The 19595-nt window shown below is 49.0% G+C and overlaps 1 protein-coding gene across 1 annotated transcript in view; it reads left to right on the top strand.

The window, feature by feature from the left end:
* Positions 1–19595, top strand: part of PPP6R2 (protein phosphatase 6 regulatory subunit 2) — a 298731-nt gene that overhangs the window by 270210 nt on the left and 8926 nt on the right. Inside the window, exon 30 of the mRNA XM_056573053.1 lies at positions 17884–18145. The gene's annotated coding sequence lies outside the window, so the exon portion shown is untranslated. The remainder of the gene's footprint in view (positions 1–17883; positions 18146–19595) is intronic.

Genomic DNA, 19595 nt, shown 5'->3' with positions numbered 1-19595 from the left:
AGTCAGTGTTTCCCTACCAGGGGGCCTCCAGCTGTTGCAAAAACTACAACTCTCAGCATGCCCGAACAGCCAAAGGCTGTCCGGGCATGCTGGGAGTAGTAGTTTCACAACAGCTGGAGGCCCCCTGTTAGAAAAACACTGAGCTAAGTGTAAAAGGAAGAAGTAGTAAAATAAAAAAAAACTTTTGCTCACCTAATCCCGGTCCCTGCAGATGCCGTTCCCCTCCGTGCGGTCCGGGGTGTCCTCTCTTCACTATTCATCTTCTAGGACCTTTTCACTTTTCAGCCAATCACAGGCCGCAGTGGTGTAAAGCCTGTGATTGGCTGAAGGGGAAAGGACTTGTTCTGCAGGAAATACACTAGGTTTGAAATCTGCCGGCAAACCTAGTGTATTTGCTGCAGGACAAGAAGGTGACAGAGGGGGGAATGTAACAAGGGGGGGGGGGGGGAATGTGACAGAGGGGGGAATGTGACAGGGGGGGGGGATGTGACAAGGGGGGGGAATGTGACGGGGGGGGGAATGTGACAAGGGGGGGAATGTGACAAGGGGGGGGGAATGTGACAAGGGGGGGGTAATGTGACAAGGGGGGGTAATGTGACAAGGGGGGGAAATGTGACAAGGGGTGGGGAATGTGACAAGGGGGGGAATGTGACAAGGGGGGGAATGTGTCAGGGGGGGGGAATGTGACAAGGGGGGAATGTGACGGGGGGGGGATGTGACAAGGGGGGAATGTGACAAGGGGGGGAATGTGACAGGGGGGGGGGGGGATGTGACAGGGGGGAGAATGTGACAAGGGGGGGAATGTGACAGGGGGGGAATGTGACAAAGGGGGGGGAATGTGACAGGGGGAAGAATGTGACAAGGGAGGGGGGAGAATGTGACAAGGGAGGGGGGAGAATGTGACAAGGAGGGGGGAGAATGTGACGAGGGATTTGACAAGGGAGAGGGGGGAATGTGACGGGAGATGTGAAATGGGCGGAGGGAGATGTGAAATTCAGTAAAAAAAATTGTACCGCTTTTGGTACAAATTTCCAGACAGAATCATAACCGCCAGAGAGGTTAAGGCCCAAATGGGCTGAGTCCTTAAAGGGGTACTCCGGTGAAAAACTTTTTTTTTTTTTTTTAATCAACTAGTGCCAGAAAGTTAAACAGATTTGTAAATTACTTCTATTAAAAAAATATGAATCCTTCCTGTACTTATTAGCTGCTGAATACTACAGCGGAAATTCTTTTCTTTTTGAAACACACAGCTGTCTGCTGACATCATGAGCATAGTGCTCTCTGCTGACATCTCTCTGTCCATTTTAGGAACTGTCCAGAACAGCATATGTTTGCTATGGGGGATTTCCTTTTACTCTGGACAGTACCTAAAATGGACAGAGATGTCAGCAGAGAGCACTGTGCTCATGATGTCAGCAGACAGCTCTGTGTTTCAAACGGAAAATAATTTCCACTGTAGTATTCAGCAGCTAATAAGTACGAAGAATTAAGATTTTTTCAATAGAAGTAATTTACAAATCTGTTTAACTTTTTAAGTTTTTCACTGGAAGTACCCCCTTTAAACCCCTTCAGGACGGAGCCCATTTTGGCCCTTAAGGACTGGAGCGTTTTTTGCACATCTGACCACTGTCAATTTAAACATTAATAACTCTGGAATGCTTTTAGTTATCATTCTGATTCCGAGATTGTTTTTTCGTGACATATTCTACTTTAACATAGTGGTAAATTTTTGTCGACACTTGCATCCTTTCTTGGTGAAAAATCCGTAAATTTGATGAAAAATTCGAAAATTTAGCATTTTTCTAACTTTGAAGCTCTCTGCTTGTAAGGAAAATGGATATTACGAATACATTTTTATTTGGTTCACATATACAATATGTCTACTTTATGTTTGCATCATAAAATTGACGTGTTTTTACTTTTGGAAGACACCAGAGGGCTTCAACGGTCAGCAGCAATTTCCGATTTTTCACAAAATTTTCAAACTCAGTATTTATCAGGGACCAGTTCAGGTTTGAAGTGGATTTGAAGGGTCTTCATATTAGAAATACCCCATAAATGACCCCATTATAAAAACTGCACCCCCAAAGTATTCAAAATGACATTCAGTCAGCGTTTTAACCCTTTAGGTGTTTCACACGAATAGCAGCAAAGTGAAGGAGAAAATTCACAATCTTCATTTTTTACACTTACATGTTCTTGTAGACCCAATTTTAGAATTTTTACAAGGGGTAAAAGGACAAAATTTTTACTTGTATTTGTAGCCCAATTTCTCTCGAGTAAGCACATACCTCATATGTCTATGTAAATTGTTCGGCGGGGCGCAGTAGAGGGCTCAGAAGGGAAGGAGCGACAAGGGGATTTTGGAGAGTACGTTTTTCTGAAATGGTTTTTGGGGGGCATGTCACCTTTAGGAAGCCCTTATGTGCCAGAACAGCAAAAAAAAAAACCACATGGCATACCATTTTGGAAACTAGACCCCTCGGGGAATGTAACATGGGATAAAGTGAACCTTAATACCCCACAGGTGTTTCACGACTTTTGCAAATGTAAAAAAAAAAATAGAATTTTTACCTAAAATGCTTGTTTTCCCAAAAATTTTTAATTTTTAAAAAAGCAGAAAATACCCCTAAAAATTTGAAAACCCAATTTCTCCCGATTCAGAAAACACCCCATATGGGGGTGAAAAGTGCTCTGCTGGCGCACTACAGGTCTCGGAAGAGAAGGAGTCACATTTGGCTTTTTGAAAGCAAATTTTGCTCTGGGGGCATGCCGCATTTAGGAAGCCGCTATGGTGCCAGGACAGCAAAAAAAAAACCCACATGGCATATCATTTTGGGAAACTAGACCCCTCGGGGAACGTAACAAGGGGTTAAGTGAACCTTTATACCCCACAGGTGTTTCACGACTTTTGCATATGTAAAAAAAAATTTTTTTTTTTACCTAAAATGCTTGTTTTCCCAAAAATTTTACATTTTTAAAAAGGGTAAAAGCAGAAAATACCCCCCAAAATTTGTAACACAATTTCTCCCGAGTACGGCGATACCCCATATGTGGCCCTAAACTGTTGCCTTGAAATACGACAGGGCTCCAATGTGAGAGCGCCATGCGCATTTGAGGCCTAAATTAGGGACTTGCATAGGGGTGGACATAGGGGTATTCTACGCCAGTGATTCCCAAACAGGGTGCCTCCAGCTGTTGCAAAACTCCCAGCATGCCTTGTAGACAGTCAACGGCTGTCCGACAATACTGGGAGTTGTTTTGCAACAGCTGGAGGCTCCGTTTTGGAAACAGTGGCGTACCAGACGTTTGTCATTTTTATTGGGGAGGGGAGGGGGGCTGTGTAGGGTTATGTGTATATGTAGTGTTTTTTACTTTTTATTTTATTTTTTGTGTTAGTGTAGTGTAGTGTTTTTAGGGTACAGTCACACGGACGGGGGTTCACAGTAGTTTCTCGCTGGCAGTTTGAGCTGCAGCAGAAAGTTTGCGGCAGCTCAAACTTGCAGCCAGATACTTACTGTAATCCTCCGCCCATGTGAGTGTACCCTGTACGTTCACATTGGGGGGGACATCCAGCTGTTGCATAACTACAACTCCCAGCATGCCCGTTGGCTGTCGGTGACTGCTGAGAGTTGTAGTTTTGCAACAACTGTAGGCACACTGGTTATGTATCACTGAGTTTGTGACCTAACTCAGTGTTTCACAACCAGTGTGCCTCCAGCTGTTGCAAAACTACAACTCCCAGCATGTACGGTGCATGGTGTAAGGTGACTGCTGAGAGTTGTAGTTTGCAACAGCTGGAGGCACACCGGTCGTGAAACACTGAGTTAGGTAAAAAAAAAACTCTGAGTTTCACAACCAGTGTGCCTTCAGCTGTTGCAAAACTACAACTCTCAGCAGTCACCGACAGCCAACGGGCATGCTGGGAGTTGTAGTTATGCAACCAGCAGATGCACCACTACAACTCCCAGCATGCACTTTAGCTGTTTGTGCAAGCTGGGAGTTGTAGTTATACAACAGCTGAAGGTACACTTTTCCATAGAAAGAATGTGCCTCCAGCTGTTGCAAAACCATAAGTCCCCGCATGCCCATAAGGGAATGCTGGGAGTTGTGGTGGTCTGCCTCCTGCTGTTGCATAACTACAGCTCCCAGCATGCCCTTTTTGCATGCTGGGAGCTGTTGCTAAGCAACAGCAGGAGGCTGTCACTCACCTCCAACGATCCAGACGCTGCAGGTCAGTCCCGCCGCTGCTCCTGGGGCCCCGATCCCAACATTAACGCCGGGGATCGGGGTCCCCAGCACCCGGGGTGCACGTCCCGCACCCGCTCACGTCCTCCAGAAGAGGGGCGGAGCGGGTGCGGGAGTGACACCCGCAGCAGGCGCCCTGATTGGTCGGCCGGTAATCCGGCCGACGAATCAGGGCGATCGTGAGGTGGCACCAGTGCCACCTCACCCCTGCAGGCTCTGGCTGTTCGGGGCCGTCAGAGACGGCCCCCAACAGCCAGTAATTCCGGGTAATCGGGTCACTGGAGACCCGATTGACCCGGAATCGCCGCAGATTGCTGGACTGAATTGTCCAGCGATCTGCGGCGATCGCCGACATGGGGGGGCATAATGACTCCCCTGGGCGATATGCCGGGATGCCTGCTGAACGATTTCAGCAGGCATCCGGCTCCGGTCCCCAACCGGCTAGCGGTGGGGGCCGGAATTCCCACGGGCGTATGGATACGCCCTCGGTCCTTAAGGACTCGGGATGCAGGGCGCATCCATACGCCCTATGTCCTGAAGAGGTTAAGGACCCATGACCCGGTCCTGCGATATAATGCGGGGTCACATGGCGATCCCGCATCATATCGCGGCGGGCCCAACGTCATAGTGAAGCCGGGACCCGCCGCTAATAGCTTGCGGCACCGATCGCGGAGCCACGCGCTATTAATCCTTTAGCCGCGCGCTCAAAGCTGAGCCGCGTGGCTAAAAACGAAAGTGAAAGTGCCCGGCTGGCTCAGGGAGCTGTTTGGGATCGCCGCGGCATCCCGAACAGCTGTAGCACAGGAAAAGGTCTTCTTACCTTCTCCTGCGCTGTCCGATCACCGAATGAATGCTTCAAGCCTGAGATCCAGGCTTGAGCAATCAATCGCTGAAAACACTGATTGATCCATTCCTATGGAGATGAATCAATCAGTGTTAAAGATCAGTTAATGCAATGTTATAGCCCCCTATAGGAGCTATATATTGCATAAGAAAAGTGTAAAAAAATCATTAACCCTTTGAATTTTCCCTTCCCGTAATAAAAGTTTGAATCACCCGTCATTTCCAAGAATAAAAAAAAACATTGTAAATAAAAATAAAAATGTGGTATCGCCACGTGCGGAAATGTCCGAATTATATAAATATACTGCTTTTTAAACTGCATGTTCAATGAATAAAAAGTGATAAAAAAGTCTGACCAGAACAAAAATTGTACCGCTAAAAACTTCAAAAAATGAGCCCTCATAGCGCCCTGAACACAGAAAAATAAAAAAGTTATAGGGGTCAGAAGATGACCATTTTAAACGTATAAATTTCCCTTCATGTATTCATGATTTTTTTCGGAAGTGATACAAAATCAAACCTATATAAGTAGGGTATCATTTTAACCGTATAGACCTACAGAATAAAGATAAGGTGTCATTTTTGCCGAAAAATGTACTGCCTAAAAACGGAAGCCCCCAAAACTTACAAAATAGTGTTTTTTCATCAATTTTGTCGCACATTGATTTTTTTTCCCATTTCACCGTAGATTTTTGGGTAAAATGACTAATGTCATTACAAAGTAGAATTAGTGACGCAAAAAGTAAGCCATCATATAGAATTTTAGGTGACAATTTTAAAGAGTTATGATTTTTTAAAGTTAAGGAGGAAAAATTGAAAATGAAAAAACGGAAAAAGCCCGGGTCCTTAAGGGGTTAATCAGAATGTCTTTATTATGAACCTTTTTTTGATGATCCCCAAGGAGAAGCTCAAGAGAGGGTGCACTCTTTAGATATTAGAAAGTCTGTCCTTATTTACTGTACTTTGATAGATCTGAGACCTTGAAAATTTTAGAATAATTTTTCAGTTTCGGGGCCAACAAAGGAAAAATGGCACCCAAAGCTTTACGGTTGAGATCAAATACACTGTGCTGAATAACTTTTTGTCTTCAGGACAGTCCCTCTTAGAAGGAATTAAGACACAAGCTTTACCCCAGCTTTTGGGCTAAACTGTCAGGTTTCCCTAGATTAAATCTGTTAAACCACCACGTGAGGATTACACTGTACCTTCAACAAGTGCTATAGGCTGGATAGCCTTTCTGCAAAAAAGTTAGTGCATTTGGAGCTCCACTTGTTGCTCCCAATCACTGCATAGTTCAAAATCCCAGGGCTAAGCATGCTTTTACTATAGCAGGGGTATTTTTGCAAACACAAAGTAAAGCACTCACGATTCCTTGTACTTCTTCACCATCTGGTATTTTTTTATTTTCTTACTTTCTGGTATGAAGAACATAGAGAATTAACACTGCTTACAGCTATTTTGTAGCTACAGTATCTCCAAGTTCAAGTCAGGATCTGAGACACGATGTTTCAGGGTCCACCCCCTTACTCATTCGTACTAGATCCTTCACACCGATCTCCATATGTCTATCCTGACACATCCTTGTTCAATTTAGTGAGATACATTTTAAAAAATACATGAATTTCTTATAAATTTACATAGCATACATATTGAATTATTTATATACATTGCAAAACTTATCTAAAATTTACATATCTCATTCAATCCGGAAGGCTGTAAAGTTTCAAGTTCTGTTATCCAAACTACTTCCTTCTGTAATAAGTTTTTTTTATTGATCTCCTCTAGAGATGAGCGAACTTACAGTAAATTCGATTCGTCACGAACTTCTCAGCTCGGCAGTTGATGACTTTTCCTGCATAAATTAGTTCAGCTTTCCGGTGCTCCCGTGGGCTGGAAAAGGTGGATACAGTCCTAGGAGACTCTTTCCTAGGACTGTATCCACCTTTTCCAGCCCAGCGGAGCACCGGAAAGCTGAACTAATTTATGCAGGAAATGTCATCAACTGCAGAGCTGAGAAGTTCGTGACGAATCGAATTTACTGTAAGTTCGCTCATCTCTAATCTCCTCATTCACACCTTGCTGTATTTGTTCAATTACTTGTCATCTTAATTCATTTACACAATGACCCTTTTCTAAAAAAAAATCCTGGCAACTGATGTTTCTTCAAATTTATTCTCTTGTGCACTAAATATTTTTGTTTCTAAAGTTTTTCGTATAGCAGATTTATGTGCTCAGAATTCTTGTTTTCTCGGTCGCTCTTCATTGGGGGACACCTTACTCATGAGTATATGCTCTTGCCACTAGGAGGTGCTGACACTAGGGAAAAAAGTCGTCTCCTCCCTGGCAGGATATACCCGCCCACCTACAGTGAGGAAATCAGTTTTAGCTAGTGTTATTTTCCTAGTTTCAGACTAAAAGTTTAGTTTTTCTCTCCTTTTTTATTTTTTCTAGCATGGGGCGACAGGAGTATGGCGCTGCCTAATCCCCCACAAGCGAACTAGGGGCACGGTGCATTGGAATGGGAATGACCCGTTAACCCCTCCTCGCCAACAACCAACGCGCGAGTCGGGAGATTTAGGCAGCTCCTTCCTCTCCGGCCTGCATGCTGCTAAGGGCCGTCCACACTGATGCGAAGCTGCGCCCCCTTTCCCCGTTGCCGGGGTTCGGCGCGGGCTAAAGCAGCTCGGCGAGAGCTGAGGTCCGGCCAGTTATTCCCCTCTGCCAGAGCAGCGGCTTAGCAGCCTCTTATAGTGCACTGCTGTCAGCTGTCGCCCCTCCAGGGGCTGCTGGCTGCCGATATAGCTCTGCAGGCAGCACTTGCAGGGTACCCTGCCCAATGTTCCCCTCTTTTAGCATATTTTAGTTCTTGTTAAAAAAAAAAAAAAAAAAAGTTTGTATGTAATTCTTGGTCTCTCAGACCATTTGAGGGTGTTTATACTATACTTTATACTACTCAATACTGGTATTGCAGTTTTATTTTTTATTGCAGCCTTAGCCGGCCTGGTCTATTCTAATCCGATATTGTTGCTCCCTGTCTTGGAGCATATGAACACTGCCGTGACGTTTTTTTTTCCAGGGATTCAAGTTCCCTTGGAACCGGGGGTCATATTCCAGCAATGGGTTCCCTTCATCCACTGAGAGCCATACAATGAGCAAGTTCTATTGTGTTCCTGCAGACGCTCAGGTTTCTTTTACGATTCCTCATCTGTCAGGTCTGCTAACAATCCATCTTAGGGGTGCTTTTCTTGGCATTCCCTTCTCCACAGGCTATGGCATACGCGGCTGGTGAAACGGATCCCCTGTTCCAGCGCATGGTCCGCAGGGGAATTCTCTTGTGTGGGCATGGAGTTCACGTGATCTTATTCTGCCAGACAGTAGTCTCACCTGTTACTCAGTTCATGTCTGCCCCTACCGCGACTCGCATTCGATACCCCACTGCTGGTGTGAGGTGCCCGAGGGTGTGCTCCATAGCATACTATGGACCCTTACCAGTGAACCACACTGTAGTCTGCATTTTTTTTTCACTGCCGCATCTCAGGGTTGACATTTCTGCGGCTAGAGCCCGGTACCTCACTACTGTGTGAGGCGTCCGATGGAGTGTCCCGTTGTCTCCTAGGGGCAAATACCTGTAAGTCATACAGTGGTCTGCATGGTTGCCTACACCACTTGTCATGCATCAAACGGTTGATGTATCTGCAGCTGGAATTCCGGTACCTCTCTGCTGTGTCAGGTGTCCGGAGTGTCCCGTTATCTACTTCGGACCCATGCCAGTAAGTCGGACAGGGCTCTGCATGGTTGCCTACAGCGCCTGTCCTATATCAAACGGCTGATATATCTGCGGCTGGAGTCCCAGTACCCCACTGCGGTGCGAGGTACCGACGGAATGACTCGCTGTCTACTATGGACCCATACCAGTGAGCCGGACAGTTGTCTGCATGGTTTCCTGTAACCGCCTCTCACGTCACACAGCTGATTACTGCGGTTGGAGTTCTGGTACCTCTCCACTGTGCAAGGTGCAGACGGACCGACTCCTTGCCTACTATGGACCCTTGCCAGTAAGCCAGACTGTTGTCTACATGGTTCCATGCAACCGCCTCACCCTGTCACACGGCTGACATATCCATGGTTGGATTTCTGGTACCTCTCTACGGTGCAAGGTACAGACGGACCGACTCCTTGTCTACTATGGACCCATACCAGTAGTTCTCTGCATGGTTTCCTAAACCTACTGGCACCCATTGCATGGCTGGCGAAGCTGCGGATGGAATTAAGGTACCTCACTCCTGTGTGGTGTCCAAGGGGTGTCCCATTATCTCCTATGGACCCATACCAGTGAGCCAGACAGGGGTCTGCATGTGGGTCCACACCGCATGTCATGTTTTTCTAATCCACCTGTTACCGTCCTTATTACTGTCGATGCTGCGGCTGTAGTCCGCTGTCCTTTTCCAGGTGCAGTTCCGCAGTGTGTGTATCTGTGGGTTCTTGTCACCCTTTCTACTTGTAAGTCACTCTGTTTCTGCAGGTTTCCTGCACCACATACCTTCTTCATTGGATGTCTGCACTTTTTTTTTGTGTGGCAGTCTTGGTACTCCACTACTATCATGAGGTCCCCATGTCTGTGTCCCTCCTTATACAAGGGCAGCTCGGTAGGTGTGGAACCCACCTTTCATTCTGTTCGGCGGGGTAAGCCTCAGGTTCTCCTGATATTTTGCTTCCGCGGTCCTGTGGCGATTCACCACTTCTGTTCTGACATGGGGCCTGTGGGGCGACTGTCAGTTTAGTCTCTCCCTATGCCTACAGGTATCTTTTTTCACGTTTTTTTTCCTGTCCATGTGCCTTGGGCACCTACTCTTTTTTCTTTTTCTTCATCTGGTTTGGCTATCAGCACGTATGTGTTTTTTGCCCTGCTCCAGTGTACAGGCTTCCGATCCGTCTGGGGTCTCCTGGTTGCCGATCTAGACGCCGTGGGGCTGCCTCCAAGGTCTGGGGGCTCTGCCCACCCAGCCCTTGTTCCATGGCCGTGGGGCAGCATTTCCCTTTTGCTGCTGTGCCTGGCCATTTCCCTTTTCCACAGGGTGTGGGGATCGGGGGTGCTTGACATGGGTCTTTACTGGTGTTTTCTTCGCAGACTTTGATCACCCTTGTTTTCCCCTCCTCTAGAGGGACTATGCTGTTGAGTGTTTTCTGCCACCAGGCTAATGCAGTCTCGTTGTTCCCCCTCTTTAGGTGGGATATCGGCTGGGCCCTTGTCTTTTACCGAGGGCATTCAATAGTTTTTTTTGTTGTCTAGGCTTGTGGGCTTGCCGGCCACCTTTGCAGCCTGGCTCTCTTCCACCTTTTTGGTTGTCTACTGCTGCTCATGCAGCCCTGACTCTCTCCTCTGTTGGAGGAATTTGTGCAATCTCCATGGAAGAGTTAGTTCTTCATTCCCTTTTTTTTTGTCTGTCAGTTGTTCTGCACTGACACCCAAGTCTTGCTTGGGTCCGCTAGGACCACTGGGTCTATGAACTGTTTGTCCTTGGCTTAGACTCTGTCCTTGGATGCTGTGGCGTGCCTTTCTTTCAGGCAGCTTTCAGTTGAACCTTGGTACTGGCTCCGATCTTGGGCATGTGTTCTGTTTCGGCCCAGATTCCACTGCTAGCCCATCGGCCGGGGTGGCTTTTTCTCTACTGCACGCCTTCTCTTCTTCATGTTTTTACCTGTAAGTGGTCATCCGGAGCCTTTTTTCGCGGACGTGTTTTTCCTTATTCTTCAGGGGTTTTCGTTTTCCAGGTGACCCTGACATATTCATTTCCTTGTCTGGTCCCCCCAGTGGTCGGCCTTTTCCTTGGGGTCCTAGTCCATCTTCCTGGACGGGCGATCTTCCGGGAGCTCCATTTCCTGCTTTAGTTTGTCTCCGGCCTGGGGGCTCGTCCACGGGCCCTGTGGGTTCAGTCTTTGGACTGATTCCTTCTCTCTGGTGGTTGTATTTTTCCGACCCTAGGGGACTGCTTTGGTACGTACCATGAGTAAGGTGTCCCCCAATGAAGAGCCCGAGAGGAAAGATTTTTGTACTCACCGTAAAATCTCTCTCGTAGCTCTCATTGGAGGACACCGCACCCACCCATTTCTTTTTTCCGGACTGTTCTTTCGGTCCTTGGGTTGTCTCTCCGGGGTTCCTTTCTAGGGTCCTTCAGACGGATTTCTTGTTGGCTTCTCCTACTGCTTTGTGACAAAACGGATTTCCTCACTGTAGGTGGGCGGGTATATCCTGCCAGGGAGGAGCCAACTTTTTTTTCCTAGTGTCAGCGCCTCCTAGTGGCAAGAGCATATACCCATGAGTAAGGTGTTCCCCAATGAGAACTACGAGAAAGATTTTACTGTGAGTACTGGTTGTCTGTCCTACATATCCCATACCGCATGGACATTTTAGTAGGTATATTGCATTTTCCCTTGTAAACCTGAAATATCCTTTCACTTAAATAGCATGTCCTTTCTTGGGGTGATGGATATTTTCCCCTTCTATACCTTTGCATTGCATGCATGAAAACCATGCAAATGTACCTTTCCTAGCTGCCGCTTAGAATTGCTGTTCGCTTTTCTTTTTATGGCTATATCTCCTCTTACTAATCTGTCTCCTGTTGTCTTTTCTTTTGTATGAACAAAAAGTGGGGGGTTTACGGAAAAGATTTCCATATTTAGTATCAGAGTTTAATATCCCCCAATGTTTGTTCACCACTCGTTTTATCAAAGAAGTGTGTCTATCATGCGATTGTTCTAGCGTTTCCCTTTTGGTTTATTTTTAATCAATTAATTTCTCTCTAATGTCATTACCTCCTTACCTGCTTCTACCACCTTTTTTTTTATTGTATCCTCTGTCAGTAAATTTCTTTGTAGTCTGTTCCTTTGATTTTTCATATTCAGTTTGTGTACTTGATATTCTTTTAGCACAAATTAATTTACTTTTTGGGAGCCCCCTCCACATAGCGGAGCCAGGTGAGTGACAAGTTCATGCCTCCGGGGTAGAAGATGACATCATCTTCAAACAATGCTATAAATTTGCTAGACTAGGTGCGATGGGAAACCCCATCCTATTTGTAGGAAATCTTCCTGACCAAACTGAAAATAATTTCTTTGTTAAAACAAAATCCAACAATGCCATCAAAAAAGCAATCATTTCATTAGTAAGTTTTGCATTTCTACACTAAAGTTCTCCTACACCAGTGGCGTCGCTAAGGGGGGGGGGGGGGGGGTCCAGAGGGGGCCATGCCCCCCCCACCCCCCCCCCCCCCCTAGATCAGGCCATGCCCCCCCTTGTGTCCCCCCAATTTAAAATAGTCGGGTCGGCAACCACTCATGGCACGCGGGGCTCCGGGCGGAGAGGTGCTCACTCCGCTAATGGGGATCCAGGACACTTGTCCCGGATCCCCAGGCGAGCCAGCGCCGCTTTCAGCTGTGTGCACACAGCTAAGCCTCCTCTCAGTGTGAGCCGCAGGACCTGGCGCTTCACTGAGAGGAGACCTGTGAACTCTGCCCCCACGCAGTGCAGGCGCCGATGACGTCATCGGCGCCTGCACTATAGCGGGAGAAGAACGCAGCCCCCTGTGCTGCTGAGGAGAGCCTGCGTATAGGTGAGTAAAAGGTTTATTTTTAATTTTTTAATCATCATGGGGGGGTGAGGTGGGGTGGGGTTGATGATGTGGAGGTGAGGTGGGGTGGGGTTGATTGATGATGTGGAGGAGAGGTGGGGTGGGGTTGATGATGTGGAGGGGGTTGATGATGTGGAGGAGGTTGATGATGTGGTGGGGGGGTTGATGATGTGGAGGAGGAGAGGGGGTGATGGTGAGGGGGGGTGGATGATGTGGAGGAGGGGTGGGGGGGGGGTGGATGATGTGGAGGAGGGGTGGGGGGGGGGTGGATGATGTGGAGGAGGGGTGGGGGGGGTGGATGATGTGGGGGGGGGGTGGATGATGTGGGGGGGGGGTGGATGATGTGGAGAAGGTGGGGGGGGGGGTGGATGATGTGGAGGAGGTGGGGGGGGGGGTGGATGATGTGGAGGAGGTGGGGGGGGTGATGGTGAGGGGGGTGATGATGTGGAGGAGGTGGGGGGGGGGGTGATGGTGAGGGGGGTGATGATGTGGAGGAGGAGAGGGGGGGTGGATGATGTGGAGGAGGTGAGGGGGGGGGTGGATGATGTGGAGGAGGTGAGGGGGGGGGTGGATGATGTGGAGGAGGTGAGGGGGGGGGTGGATGATGTGGAGGAGGTGAGGGGGGGGGGTCGATGATGTGGAGGAGGTGAGGGGGGGGGGTCGATGATGTGGAGGTGGGGGGTCGATGATGTGGAGGAGGTGAGGGGGGGGGGGGTCGATGATGTGGAGGAGGTGAGGGGGGGGGTCGATGATGTGGAGGAGGTGAGGGGGGGGGGTCGATGATGTGGAGGTGGGGGGTCGATGATGTGGAGGAGGTGAGGGGGGGGGGGGTCGATGATGTGGAGGAGGTGAGGGGGGGGGGGGGTCGATGATGTGGAGGAGGTGAGGGGGGGGGGGGGTCGATGATGTGGAGGAGGTGAGGGGGGGGGTCGATGATGTGGAGGAGGTGAGGGGGGGGGGTCGATGATGTGGAGGTGGGGGGTCGATGATGTGGAGGAGGTGAGGGGGGGGGGGGTCGATGATGTGGAGGAGGTGAGGGGGGGGGGGGTCGATGATGTGGAGGAGGTGAGGGGGGGGGGGGGGTCGATGATGTGGAGGAGGTGAGGGGGGGGGTCGATGATGTGGAGGAGGTGAGGGGGGGGGGTCGATGATGTGGAGGAGGTGAGGGGGGGGGTCGATGATGTGGAGGGGGGGAGGGGGGGAGGGGGGGGGGTCGATGATGTGGAGGAGGTGAGGGGGGAGGGGGGGGGTCGATGATGTGGAGGAGGTGAGGGGGGGGGGGGTCGATGATGTGGAGGAGGTGAGGGGGGGGGGTCGATGATGTGGAGGAGGTGAGGGGGTCGATGATGTGGAGGAGGTGAGGGGGGGGGGGGGTCGATGATGTGGAGGAGGTGAGGGGGGGGTCGATGATGTGGAGGAGGTGAGGGGGGGGGGTCGATGATGTGGAGGAGGTGAGGGGGGGGGGGGGTCGATGATGTGGAGGAGGTGAGGGGGGTGATGATGTGGAGGAGGTGAGGGGGGAGGGGGTGATGATGTGGAGGAGGTGAGGGGGGGGGTGATGATGTGGAGGAGGTGAGGGGGGGGGGTTGATGATGTGGAGGAGGTGAGGGGGGTGATGATGTGGAGGAGGTGAGGGGGGTGATGATGTGGAGGAGGTGAGGGGGGTGATGATGTGGAGGAGGAGAGGGGGGTGATGATGTGGAGGAGGAGAGGGGGGTGATGATGTGGAGGAGGAGAGGGGGGTGATGATGTGGAGGAGGAGAGGGGGGTGATGATGTGGAGGAGGAGAGGGGGGTGATGATGTGGAGGAGGTGAGGGGGTCTGTGCAGGTGAGAGGGGGTTGATGATGTGGAGGAGGTGAGGGGGGTGATGATGTGGAGGAGGTGAGGGGGGTGATGATGTGGAGGAGGTGAGGGGGGTGATGATGTGGAGGAGGTGAGGGGGGTGATGATGTGGAGGAGGTGAGGGGGGTGATGATGTGGAGGAGAGGGGGGTGATGATGTGGAGGAGGAGAGGGGGGTGATGATGTGGAGGAGGTGAGGGGGGTGATGATGTGGAGGAGGTGAGGGGGGTGATGATGTGGAGGAGGTGAGGGGGGTGATGATGTGGAGGAGGTGAGGGGGTCTGTGCAGGTGAGAGGGGGGTGATGATGTGGAGGAGGTGAGGGGGGGTGCAGGTGAGAGGGGGTTGATGATGTGGAGGAGGTGAGGGGGGTGATGATGTGCAGGTGAGAGGGGGATGATGAAGTGGAGGAGGAGAGGGGGGCGATGATGTGGAGGAGGTGAGGGGGGTTGTGTACAGGTGAGAGGGGGGTGATGATGTGGAGGAGGAGAGGGGGGCGATGATGTGGAGGAGGAGAGGGGGGCGATGATGTGTAGGTGAGAGGGGGGCGATAATGTGGAGGAGGAGAGGGGGGTCGATGATGTGGAGGAGGTGAGGGGGGGGGGTCGATGATGTGGAGGAGGTGAGGGGGGGGGGTCGATGATGTGGAGGAGGTGAGGGGGGGGGTCGATGATGTGGAGGAGGTGAGGGGGGGGGTCGATGATGTGGAGGAGGTGAGGGGGGGGTCGATGATGTGGAGGAGGTGAGGGGGGGGGGTCGATGATGTGGAGGAGGTGAGGGGGGGGGGTCGATGATGTGGAGGAGGTGAGGGGGGGGGGGTCGATGATGTGGAGGAGGTGAGGGGGGGGGGGTCGATGATGTGGAGGAGGTGAGGGGGGGGGGGTCGATGATGTGGAGGAGGTGAGGGGGGGGGGTCGATGATGTGGAGGAGGTGAGGGGGGGGGTCGATGATGTGGAGGAGGTGAGGGGGGGGGTCGATGATGTGGAGGAGGTGAGGGGGGGGTCGATGATGTGGAGGAGGTGAGGGGGGGGGGTCGATGATGTGGAGGAGGTGAGGGGGGTGATGATGTGGAGGAGGAGAGGGGGGTGATGATGTGGAGGAGGTGAGGGGGGTGATGATGTGGAGGAGGTGAGGGGGGTGATGATGTGGAGGAGGTGAGGGGGTCTGTGCAGGTGAGAGGGGGGTGATGATGTGGAGGAGGTGAGGGGGGGGTGCAGGTGAGAGGGGGTTGATGATGTGGAGGAGGTGAGGGGGGTGATGATGTGCAGGTGAGAGGGGGATGATGAAGTGGAGGAGGAGAGGGGGGCGATGATGTGGAGGAGGTGAGGGGGGTTGTGTACAGGTGAGAGGGGGGTGATGATGTGGAGGAGGAGAGGGGGGCGATGATGTGGAGGAGGAGAGGGGGGCGATGATGTGTAGGTGAGAGGGGGGCGATAATGTGGAGGAGGAGAGGGGGGTGATGATGTGTAGGTGAGAGGGGGGCGATAATGTGGAGGAGGAGAGGGGGGTGATGATGTGGAGGAGGAGAGGGGGGTGATGATGTGCAGGTGAGAGGGGGGTGATGATGTGGAGGAGGAGAGGGGGGGGTGATGATGTGGAGGAGGAGAGGGGGGTGATGATGTGGAGGAGGTGAGGGGGGGTGTAGGTGAGAGGGGGTGATGATGTGAAGGAGCACTAGCTACTTCCCTACCTGGCTACCTACCCAATTACCTGATTGGCTACTTCCCTACCTGGCAACCTACCTAGTTACCTGCCTGGCTATTTCCCTACCTTGAAACCTACCTAATTACCTGCCTGGCTACTTCCCTATCTGGCTTCCAACCTTATTACTGGCTACCTACCCACCTACTTAGCCTCCTGGTTACTTACCTACATAGCTACTTACCTACATAGCAACCTAATTACCTAGCTAGCTAGCTACCCAGCTACCTACCTACATACATAGCTACCCACTTACCTACCTGGCTACCTACCTTGCTACCTACCTATGAACCTCCATATCTACATCGCTACCTATCTACCTAATTGGCTTCCTACCAACCTAGCTAGCCACCTATATCCAAGGACAATCTCAGCACACCAAAGTATAAAGTACAGTTCAGTGGAGTTTATTCCATTCTAAACAGAGTTACAGAGCAGGCTACGATTCGTCGCTTCTAGTGCTTGGCAAAGGTGAAGACAGGTCGCTGAAACGTTGCTTGCTCTGTAACACTGTTTGGAATGGAATAAACTCCACTGAATTCTGCACTTCTGGGGAGGGCACTGGAAAAAATGCAGAAACTAAGATGTTTGTCTTGCAGATGCTGCAGTGATGGGTTTTGGCTGGAAGAAGTCGTCATGACGGTCTGAGCCAGATGGAGAACAGAAGGAAAGAGGATGACGCCGACCATAAAAGAGTCAGTTAATGTAACTGTATGTATATTATTGCGCAACACGACTGGGGTCTGTATTATGCAGGGGGATGGGGTCTATTATGCAGGGATCTGATTCTGGGGTCTGATTATGGGGTCTGTTTTATGGTAAGTGGTGATGATTCATGGGTCTGTATTGTGATAAGGTAAGGTAAATTAAACATGTTCTGCATGGTGTGTGTGTGTGTATATGTGTGTGTATGTATATATACACATACACACGTTTTAAAATTGCCCCCCCACTTTTGTCACTGGCCCCCCATGTGCCCCCCCTAAATATGAATGCTGGAGACGCCACTGTCCTACACTCCTCATTTCTTCTGACTGGTCAATGTTAGTGTACGAACTCTGTACATCCAAAGTGCACAGAAATCGTACACCAACCACACTAATCTGATTAAGTTCATATAAAAACTGACTAGTATCCCGAAGGCATCTAGGTAATTTTTTCACTTCTGGTTGCAAGAAGCTGCCCACAAGGATCGCGAGTGGCTCCAACAGGTAACCTGACCCAGAAACGATCGGGCGACCCACGGGCCGATCACAATCCTTGTGGACCTTGGCCAGTAGGCAAAACACTGGAACTCTAGATCTGCACGACTAGTACACATACGTTTAGATATTTCAATATGCAAGTTCTGCAAAAGGAAAATATCAATTTCTTTTTTCAAAGCTACTGTAGAATCTGCCTTTAACTGTTAAATACTTTATCATCACTTGGTTGTTTATAAGCTTCCTCCAATTACATATTCCTATCCATAAGCACAATGGCTCCTCCCTTGTCCGCTCTTTTTATGACAAGGGAGGAGTCATTCTGCAGCTTATTCAAGGCTTTATTTCCCGGTGTTGTCATATTAGCAGGAAAGTTTTTCACTTTATTCCACTTCTCTTCTATTTTTTTTTTTAACAGAAATTTCAAAGGTCTCCGAATTACTTGAGTGAAATCCAGAAATCTTGTTCGAATGAAATCTTGTTCGAATCCAGATTTAGACAAACGTCTTAGATTTTCCAGGACAAGGATAGACATATGGAGATCGGTGTGAAGGATCTAGTACGCATGAGTAAGGGTGTGGACCCCGAAACATCGCGCATCAGATCCTGACTTTCTTTTGTACTTCGAGATACCGTGGCTACGAAAAGCTGTTAATTCTCGATGTTCTTCATACCAGAAAGTAAGAAAATAAAAAAATACCAGATGATGAAGTAGTACAAGGAATCGTGAGTGCTTTCCTTAGGGGTATTTTTTTTTTTTTTTTTTTAACACAGCTATAGTAAAAGCATGCTTAGCCCTGGGATTTTGGATATCCTTTCTAACAAGGTAGCAGCCTTCTGCACAGGAATGCCTAATATGATGTCTACTTCATCCTGTCTTTAACCCCTTGGGGACAGAGCCCATTATGACCCTAAGGATGGGAGCATTTTTTGCTAATCTGACCACTGTCACTTTAAGCATTAATAACTCTGGGATGCTTTTACTTATAAATTTGATTCAGAGATTGTTTTTTCGTGACATATTCTACTTTATGGTAGTGGTAAATTATCGTCGATACTTGCATCATTTCTTGGTGAAAAATTCAAAAATTTAGCATTTTTCTAACTTTGAAGCTCTCTGCTTGTAAGAAAAATAGACATTCCAAATAAATTATATATTGATTCACAAATACAATATGTCTACTTTATGCTTGCATCATAAAGTTGACTAGTTTTTCCTTTTGGAAGACATCAGAGGGCTTCAAAGTTCAGCAACAATTTTCCAATTTTTCACAAAATTTTCAAAATCGTAATTTTTCGGAATTTTCCAGTTCAGTTTTGAAGTGGATTTGAAGAGCCTTCAAATAAGAAATACCCCACAAATGAAACCATTATAAAAACTGCACCCCTCAAAGTATCCAAAATGGCATTCAGTAAGTTTGTTAACCCTTTAGGTGTTTCACAGGAATAGCAGCAAAGTGAAGGAGAAAATTAAAAATCGTCACTTTTTTTTTTTAAATCAGATATTTTTATTAATAGTTTAATCATTTTTAAACATACAACAATATTTCCCCAACAATAAACCCCCCCCCCCCCACCCACCGTACATACAAACAATCCGTCACTTCCCTCTACAGGAGCAGGAACATACACAAGCAGTAAACTATAGGTTTTAATATACTCATATTCCAATAGGGAGACTCCCCCAATCCCAGCACACACGACTCTAGCATGCAGCACCCCCAGGCAATCCAACACAGCCACCAGAAGAGGAGAGAAAGAAAAGGGCAGACGAGGAAGAGAGTGAAGTCACATACAGAGAGTCCCCAGACCATAAGCCAATCCCAAGATAAACACAGGCCGAGGGTTAACAAGCAATTACGAACCAGTCCTCAGGGGGTCAAAATGGTGTACCCAGGGTCCCCAAATATTATCAAATTTCCGTTCAACGTTACATTTAATATATATCCCTTTTTCCAAGCGTACTATCTGCCATATTCTGTTAATAAGATCAGCTACACCCGGAGGAGCCGGTCTAATCCAGTACTGCGCAATGAGTTTCCTGGCTTGGTACAGCACACGTAAGATCCCCACCTCTCTCATGGAAGGTTCCCTATCACATCCAATAAGACCAAGTAAGCATACCTTAGG

This window comes from Hyla sarda, chromosome 4 (genome assembly GCF_029499605.1).
Source record: "Hyla sarda isolate aHylSar1 chromosome 4, aHylSar1.hap1, whole genome shotgun sequence".
Taxonomy (NCBI): Eukaryota; Metazoa; Chordata; class Amphibia; order Anura; family Hylidae; genus Hyla; species Hyla sarda.
This window is presented reverse-complemented; position numbering and strand designations above follow the sequence as displayed.